At 33.6% G+C, this 7,975-nt stretch overlaps 1 protein-coding gene across 6 annotated transcripts in view; it reads left to right on the top strand.

Annotated features, from left to right (window-relative positions):
• Positions 1-195: 195 nt before the first annotated feature.
• LOC117162987 (uncharacterized) overlaps positions 196-7,975 on the top strand; it is a 52,484-nt gene continuing 44,704 nt past the window's right edge. Inside the window, exons 1-3 of one of the 6 annotated variants that reach the window (XM_076621032.1) lie at positions 196-761; positions 5,434-5,813; positions 6,700-7,004. The gene's annotated coding sequence lies outside the window, so the exon portion shown is untranslated. Of the gene's footprint in view, positions 762-5,433; positions 5,825-6,474; positions 6,615-6,699; positions 7,005-7,975 lie in introns of those variants that run through there. The other 5 variants (XM_076621033.1, XM_076621034.1, XM_076621036.1 and 2 more) reach the window with 5 other exon arrangements.

Below are 7,975 nucleotides of genomic sequence, written 5' to 3'. Positions count from 1 at the left end.
GTCGTTTAAAAGGGGGCACGCACCGACTGTTCGCCGCGTGGACAATTAGCGGGGCTTTATAGCGTGTGCAAACGAAAGCGGAGCCCCACCAGCGGCGTGTGTGCGGCTATTGGACGATGACTTTGGTCCCCGTGGATCGTCGACAGCAACGCCGAAGTCGAAGACGTCACTGGAGAACTGCGGGGATTTTACGATTCCAAAGAGCCGCTTCTCCTGCTTCACCGCGACCGTTGGGTTTTCTCGTGACTCGTTTGCACGCTTTTTTCCTTCTCGCTCTTCTCACTACCATCGCAATCTTCCTTCTCCCTCGTCGCTTTGTCGCGACACGTATACGCGACCGGAAAGCGAGAGACATAAACTGGTGACGCGCAGGTGAGTGTACCTGCCGAGAACGTTGCGACGTTGTTGCATGGTTTGATATGTTTTCTCAAACTGTGTTTGGTTAACTAACTTAATTCGCCTGTTGGTGACTCATGGAAATTTGAGTGATATTACGAGGTGAAGTTGCGGAGTATTTGGAGTGAGAATTTGTGAATTTCCTGTGTTTCACCATGTTACGTATGGTAATTTACAGTGTTGTTTGTATAGTATAGTACAGATTGGAAGAGATACAATAATAAGCAGACAGCTAGGCTGGTTAATTGATCAGGAATATTAATTGAGTATGAGTTGTTTAGCAAGGAAAAGAAAAAAGTATAATTCTAAGTTGCTTTGCTGCGTACATTGGGATTTATGATATACGAAAGATCGATTTCTTTCAGGTAGGAAAGAATGATTATAAAATAGAAATTATTACGTAATTTTTAGTCTCGCAGGTTTACCGTGGTATTGAATTCGGCTAATGATATGTGAACTGGAAAAACAATGATCATGTGAATCAAACGTTGATTATCCATCCGTCGAAGCGTTAGTCAGATATCGTGTAACTGATAGTTCCTTGAGTGGTTTCAAAGTCGAACGATGAAACAATTTGAAATAATCGTTCCATTATCGACGAAATGAACGAATTTATCTAATGGGGCTCGTTAATTTATTCGACTTTTAATATTAATTACTAATTGTTATAGAAATTGATTTAACAAATTTGATATAAATTGATTTACCATTAATTAATCGATGGTAGAAAAGAAACGTTGGAAAATGAGTAATATGTAGCTTTAGTTTTACAGATTTTACAAAATAAATGTTACTATTTAAGAAAAAATGAATTTGATGGGGTAGAAGCTATATGGAAATATACTAACGACTTAACGAATTTAAATTTAAAGGACTTTAGAAACAAAGAAACAGAGACAAACTTTAGTTCTCGATGATACTTGACACGTGAATTGATTAACAGCTTGTCTTGCGTGATTAAATTTAATAGGATTAATTGAAAAGTATATCGTATACCGTGTGTGAATCATGATAAAGTCGGTTTCATCGTAATTCACACGGTACTCGCAATGATCATTCAATCGGCAATTTTATTGTTCCAACATCACATCATTTACTTATCTTCGACTTGTACAATTCTCTGTGTTTTACGCAATTCTCTTTTTTATCCATCATTTTCTCGCATAGCACTCGAGTAAAAGCGAATCAACCGTTCAGTGAACCATACTTTGTTTCGCTATGTTTCTTCACATGGTAAATGTTTTTTGATATCTTTTTCAAATTAAAATTCTACGGTTCTTCGGTTTGTTACATTGTGAACGAAAAAATCAACAGATATATAGAAAAATATCGAGGTTAATCGCATCGACATTTTCAAATTTTTTAACACTCAATTTTAACTTTCTAATAATAACTTTCAAATTTTCAAATTGTCGAACTTCTAAATTTCCGAATTTCCAAATATTCCAGTTTCGATGCGCTCGAAGTTCCAAATATCCTAATTTTGAAATATTTTCAAATCGTCCAAGTTCCAAATTTCCAAACTTCGATATCGCCGGAGTTTTAATTTTTTGACCTTCTATGTTTACCCGAGAGATAAAAAAATTATGATCGGATAGTGTCGATTATGCCAATCGAGGATTACAAATTTTCTATTCGTGCGACCTTCGACACCGAAAATAAATGAGCGCGATATTTTCCGTTTTTATCTTCCTCGAGCCGCAGTTAATTAAATCAATTGTCACGAAAGGACACGGTAGTTTTTCTGATTCCCGAAACAAAATAGCCCCATTGATAGCTTCAGGAAAATTCGCTGAGTAATGAAATCTACTCGCGAAACACGGAGACGCAGGGACTTAACCGTCAAAGATATTTGCTTCAGAAACCCGATACCCTTGAAAAAGAAAAAAAAGAAGAGAATTACATGTTATATACGCGAGATGCAAGATCGCTCTTACGATCTTTCTTACGCAACGGAACAGTTTGAAAACGAAGTTTGAATTTCGCGCGTATTCCAGTAAAGGGTTCCTCCTTGAAAATTCGCCAATAGAAATCGAACGTGAAAGATTTCGTGAACGCGAAAAGCTATTCAAATTATTCGTCGATTTAATTCTCGAAATTCGTTGATAAATATTAATTATATTTTATCGCAGTGAAGGATAGATTTCGTAATAGACGCGTGAAGAAAGACGTTTTATCGTTATTTATAAGAATTATAAGTCATCGTCTTGCGTTGATCTAAGAGGAAATCTAAAACAGAGGTATCTTCCTGCGAGCGGTTTGAACAACGTTCATAAAACGTTCTTTTTCGTTGGTTACAACGATCTTCTGCAAATTCGAAGATTGTCTCGGTTGCTGCAGTATATGTTGTTTCTAAGATTTGTCGATAAAAGCGCTAAATCATCGGGATTACTTATAAGTAATATACCTGTATCATTCCGTTTGATAGGTCTGTTCAACGTGTGTCGCGAGATGTTATTATTACCATAAACAGATAACGATTTTTGCTGATATTTTTTCAAAATTACGTCATCTTGTAGAGCATAGAAGATTGGAACAATCGGTATATCACGCTGATTGATCTTGTCATTTTTGTTCGTCTGTATCATAAATTAACGTTAGAAGGCATATAGTATCTTCTTTCTTTCGCCTTTTTTTTCTTTTTCTTTTTTTTTTAGGAAGGAGGTTTTTCTTTTCTGTTGCAGGATAGTGCATAATCAATACTTTTAATAAATCCATTTTTATGCATACAATAGCTTTTGCCTGACTTTATAAAGACGTTATGAAAGTACGCACTGTGATTCTCACAGAAGACAATAACGTTCCTTTAATTACTCGATCGACAAGGTGATTATTAGCATGTTGTTATTCAGGGTCGTCAATTCTACGTTGCGAATATATAGGTATTTCTGATATCAATTACTCGTTATACTCGTTATGATTTGTATCCAATTTTCGTTTCATTATTTCCTCGTTATGTACAATTTGTTTATAATTACTATGCATATCTACAGATTATCGTCTATAATTGCTTGATATTGATTTCAAATTTTTATCGAAGTACAGTCATTCTTTATTTAATTTTGTAAATATTTATTATTTTGTAAATAAATAATTATTTTGTAAATATTTTAATCCAACTCGGAAGAAAAATATTCTGTTCTGATGCTGCACGACGAATAAATTATTTCAGCAACTCTACTGCGTTTTGTTATTTAACAAAATCCAATAGGTGCACACGCCAAGATCATGGAAAGATACATCGTCGTTGATCGTTCTTATAAAATTTGCGTGCATGATAGCTCCGATAACGTTGCGACATGACAACGCAACATGCCCGGGGATTCGTCTACATGTCGTATGTCCACACATAGGACGACAACATTTGCATTCGTAATCGCAGCTATAAACGGTGCTTCACACATATCGCAAACTTCCTTATCAGCTCCTCTGAATAAAATCGAAGAGAAGATTTGATGATTCACGATAAATATAAAGTTTAAGTCGGAAGCTTGTCGTTGAAGAATTGAAACACGTAAAATACTGCTGTTTAATTTCGATATCATTTCTTTTTAATTCTTGCTGCCTCGACTATTTGGACAAGCTACAGATCATTAAGAAATAGACTTATACCGCTTCCAAAATAATTATGATTACGCGATTATGCTATTCCATTTATTAACGATGTTTCGATTGATCCAAACGAACGAATATTCCAAGAGTGAAATTATAATTCGCTTATAAATAAAAGTTTTACGTTAAAGTACACGTAAGTCTCTCGTTTTATCAATTTTTGTCGAAAAATATACTTACATCACTTTTAAAATAAACGCTTCAGTTAAAAGTGGAAAGAATTCTGTTAAATACGAAGATACGTGTAACTGAGGAAATTTTGTCGAAGTAAAATGTGCATATCTGTTAAAATGAATAATACTTTGATATTTTTGAAGTTACAATAATATACGAAAAGATTCCTAAAATCAAATAAAACAACAACTTTGGTGTGATGTTATTAAATCGAACACCGCGGGTATAAAGATAAGATTAGTTTTATGGATTTTATATAATATAAGCGTATTAATATTTTCAAAATATCCAAAAGTATGGTAAGAACACGTATTCAATTCCAAAATCAAATAATTCCTATTGTGTATAATGAAAAAAAAGAAAAAAAACAAAAATTGTGGCTTATTACAGTCTTGCTGTACAGTATTCAATTTTAAAACTGCTCCGTAAAAAATATAAAACGTAATTTATCCTGCTTTTTCCCTATAATTTTCATAGGTAATATTCGTGGAAATCAGAAACTGGTTAGACATCGCGATGATGCATAAATTAACGATCCATGATATGAAAGATTGATTTTAGATAGAGAAGTTATTAAGAGAACATGTTGCTTGCCAGCTAGGAGGAGCACCTCGAGGAAAAGCGATAATATTTAAAATTAGATTAAATTCAATTAATGTTTAATGATCTTCGAGTAAATAAAATATAGTTCAGGCGAATTTTCCGACGTTAAAATGTATGTTTGATGTTGATTGCGGAAGATAAAGTTTTATTGTCTAATAGCTGTTTGGAAAGCAATTATGCCTGCAAAACACGAAATTACTATTTCGTGTAGACGATTGCACAATTTGCCATTCCTGCAAATTATTTCATCATGTGTATTAATTTCTATTTCGGGATCTCTTTCTTCGAAGATTTTTATAAATGCAAGAGTGAAACTCGATGATTTTTAAGAAAAAAAAAAAAAACAGCTTATATCAACGTTATCAACAGTATAATCTAATATTAATAATTTTCATAATTCAATATTCAATATTTAATATTGTTCTCTCTCTGTCAGCTCTTAGATACATTTCCAGATACGTCACAAACATTAGCGATATAATTTAATGAAATTTCAAAATATCTTCAATAGTACAGATAATATATTCGTAAAAAAAATTCGAATACTTTTTTGTAAGTCTGTTTTTGTGTGTAGGCCTATTCGTTTATAATTTAGATTAAAATTTCAAATTAATTATAATTCTCTATGTGTGATATATTTTATTGTAGTTTCGTCTCTAACGTGTTGGAGATCATTTCTCAAATATCAATATCGATCAAAGCAAAGACGAATACGAAGACGAGATTGAATTGCAAGACACAAATTTGGGATAGCAATATCATTGAGATTAATGAGAGAATAATGTGTGGTAACAGCTTAAGCGCTACACAATAAAGGACTACGATGAAGCTACAGCAGCATGCGTCTGTGGAAAAAGAGCGGAAGATAGCACGTGCACATAAGTTTTGCAATTTTGAATCGATTTCTTCTGAAACGCGGCGGCCTTCGGCCGCGTGAATTAATTTATGAATAAAGGAAACAAGATATCTGGAAGTGCGTAAAGCGTTACTACATTCCCACGGATGAATGCAACATGCTTGTAACACGTGTTTGTATTCCGTATGTTTAAATACCATTCGGCGTTCGTTTTTAAAGAGTAGAAAATCAAACAATCGTATAATGGAAAAGGCGATACCATAAGCGAAGCTCATTCGAATTTATTTCTTCGATTGTAAAGTCGTGACGTACCTTTGCATATTGTTCTTTCATTTTGGATAATAAAAATGTCTGTTGGAAGTATGCAAATGTGTCGACGTTACCTAAAAGTTAATGAAAAGTCGAGGAATTAAATAAAAGTCAAAAATTCAAAAGATCGACAAGTCACGAATATAAAAGAAAAAGATCGAAAAATTACACGAATTTCTGGATATACGTTGATCAACTCCGTACATCGAAAAGCAGAGAAACGCGAGTGACGATATTGTAACATTTTCTGTAATCTATCTTGGAACTTGCAGCTTCTTCTTTTTACGATAAATACACGTTTCTTCTTTTTTTTTTTTTTTTCTTTGAGAAGTTTAGCTCTAAATATTTAGTTAAGCAAGAACAAAAAATCCAGTTTAGTAGATCTGTTTTAAACAAGAAAGAAATTAAAGAAGTAAATAAGAATTGAAGAAGTAAACAAAGAAATCCAAGGAATCGAGGAAATTTTAAAGCTAAATATAAATCATTCTCTCCATGTAGCTTTAAATTTTTCTATTTTCTATTTTAAACTGAGACGAATAATCAATGAATTCACGTTCTAAGCTCCGTAACAAAATTCCAGAGCTGGTGTCCTAGTTCTGGATCTAGTAGTGAGCTTGATCGAAATTCGAGAAGCTGTGAATTTTGTAATAGAAGCTCGCCCATAGTAAACTCCTATTCTTTTGTCTTGAAACTCGATACGACGTGAAAGATTCGGTTTTCCCATCCCTATAACCGGAATTTCGTTACAGGCGAACCATCGATCGTGGTTAGACACAACGAGCCGAAACGATTTTTGCGTGCTGTCACATTCGGTTTTATTCATCGGAAAGCTGTTGACCTTGAAAGCAATGGACGCCCAGGGAAAGTCCGTAGTTCCCAGCGAATCGAAGAGCAACTCACAGGCAAGCAGCGACCGAAGAAGGTCGGCCAAGTGATTACCAGAAGCCACGAAGACGAGTTTGAAACCGGTTCATGGAAGAACGAATGAAGATAAAAGAGTGGCGAAAACATGAGACTAGATAAGCCGTGTGTACGACCGATGAAAGAAATTCAGGTAAAATTTCATTGGCAAACCGCAACTATCCTTGATACGAACTTTTCCTTGCCGAATTATCGATTTATTTGTCATTTTTACGTTCTTCCTGTTATGTTATTTCATTTTATTTTATTTTATTTGTAATTCTTAAATCAAATTCTTCAAATTTATATTCTTTACTATTTCTAGACTCTAGTAAACATCGTTTATTCTTGCATAGTCGTATTTTGGAAATTTGTATTTTATTGATATCGTTGCATTTTGAAAATTGTTGCTCTATTAGCATCGTTATATTTTATCTATAGATTAGAAGTTGTTAATTGTCCATTTTCATGAGCAATTAGAAAGATAATAACTTTGTAAAATGTTTTATATTTTTACGAATTCCTTGTGTTTGAGAACTCGATTTTACTTTGCGTGTCTCATTTTATGAGTTTAGTTTATTTACGAAAATATCTATTTTTCTCTTGTCCAATAAGTGTCAATTACAATGATCGATGTTACACGGAACTTCCTAAACCTTGCACCACTATCAAACCAATGTTTCAAAGTCCAACTTTCGTCCCAAGTTGTGGCAGAATTTTTATTTACCAAGGCCCATTAATGTCGAAATGAGTAGAAAGGTTGGATCTATTGTGGAGTTCAATTCGGAGGACCTTGAGATTTTTAAGGCACTTGCGTTTAATAAAAGCGAATCGTTTTATTTGACATCTGAGTTAGCGAATTTAGGTGTTAACGTTTTATGAGAGCAACCATATAGCGTCGAGGGTTCGATAATCAACACGGTAAATACGAAAAATGAAATTTTGACTATTAGTTGAATCAGAATTTTAAAAGGAAATAGCTATCATTTTACATATCAATTATAAAATTATTTAAATATTTAGAACTCTCAGATTAATTTTTTACAATTACCACGAATTACCGATAGCTATGAAGCTATGCTTTCTCATTGCGTGATATGAGACATAATTTTATTGGAAAAGCAG

Source organism: Bombus vancouverensis, chromosome 8, assembly GCF_051014615.1.
Source record: "Bombus vancouverensis nearcticus chromosome 8, iyBomVanc1_principal, whole genome shotgun sequence".
In the NCBI taxonomy this organism is placed as follows: Eukaryota; Metazoa; Arthropoda; class Insecta; order Hymenoptera; family Apidae; genus Bombus; species Bombus vancouverensis.
Note: the sequence above shows the minus strand (reverse complement) of the source record. Positions and strands in the feature narration are given on the sequence as shown.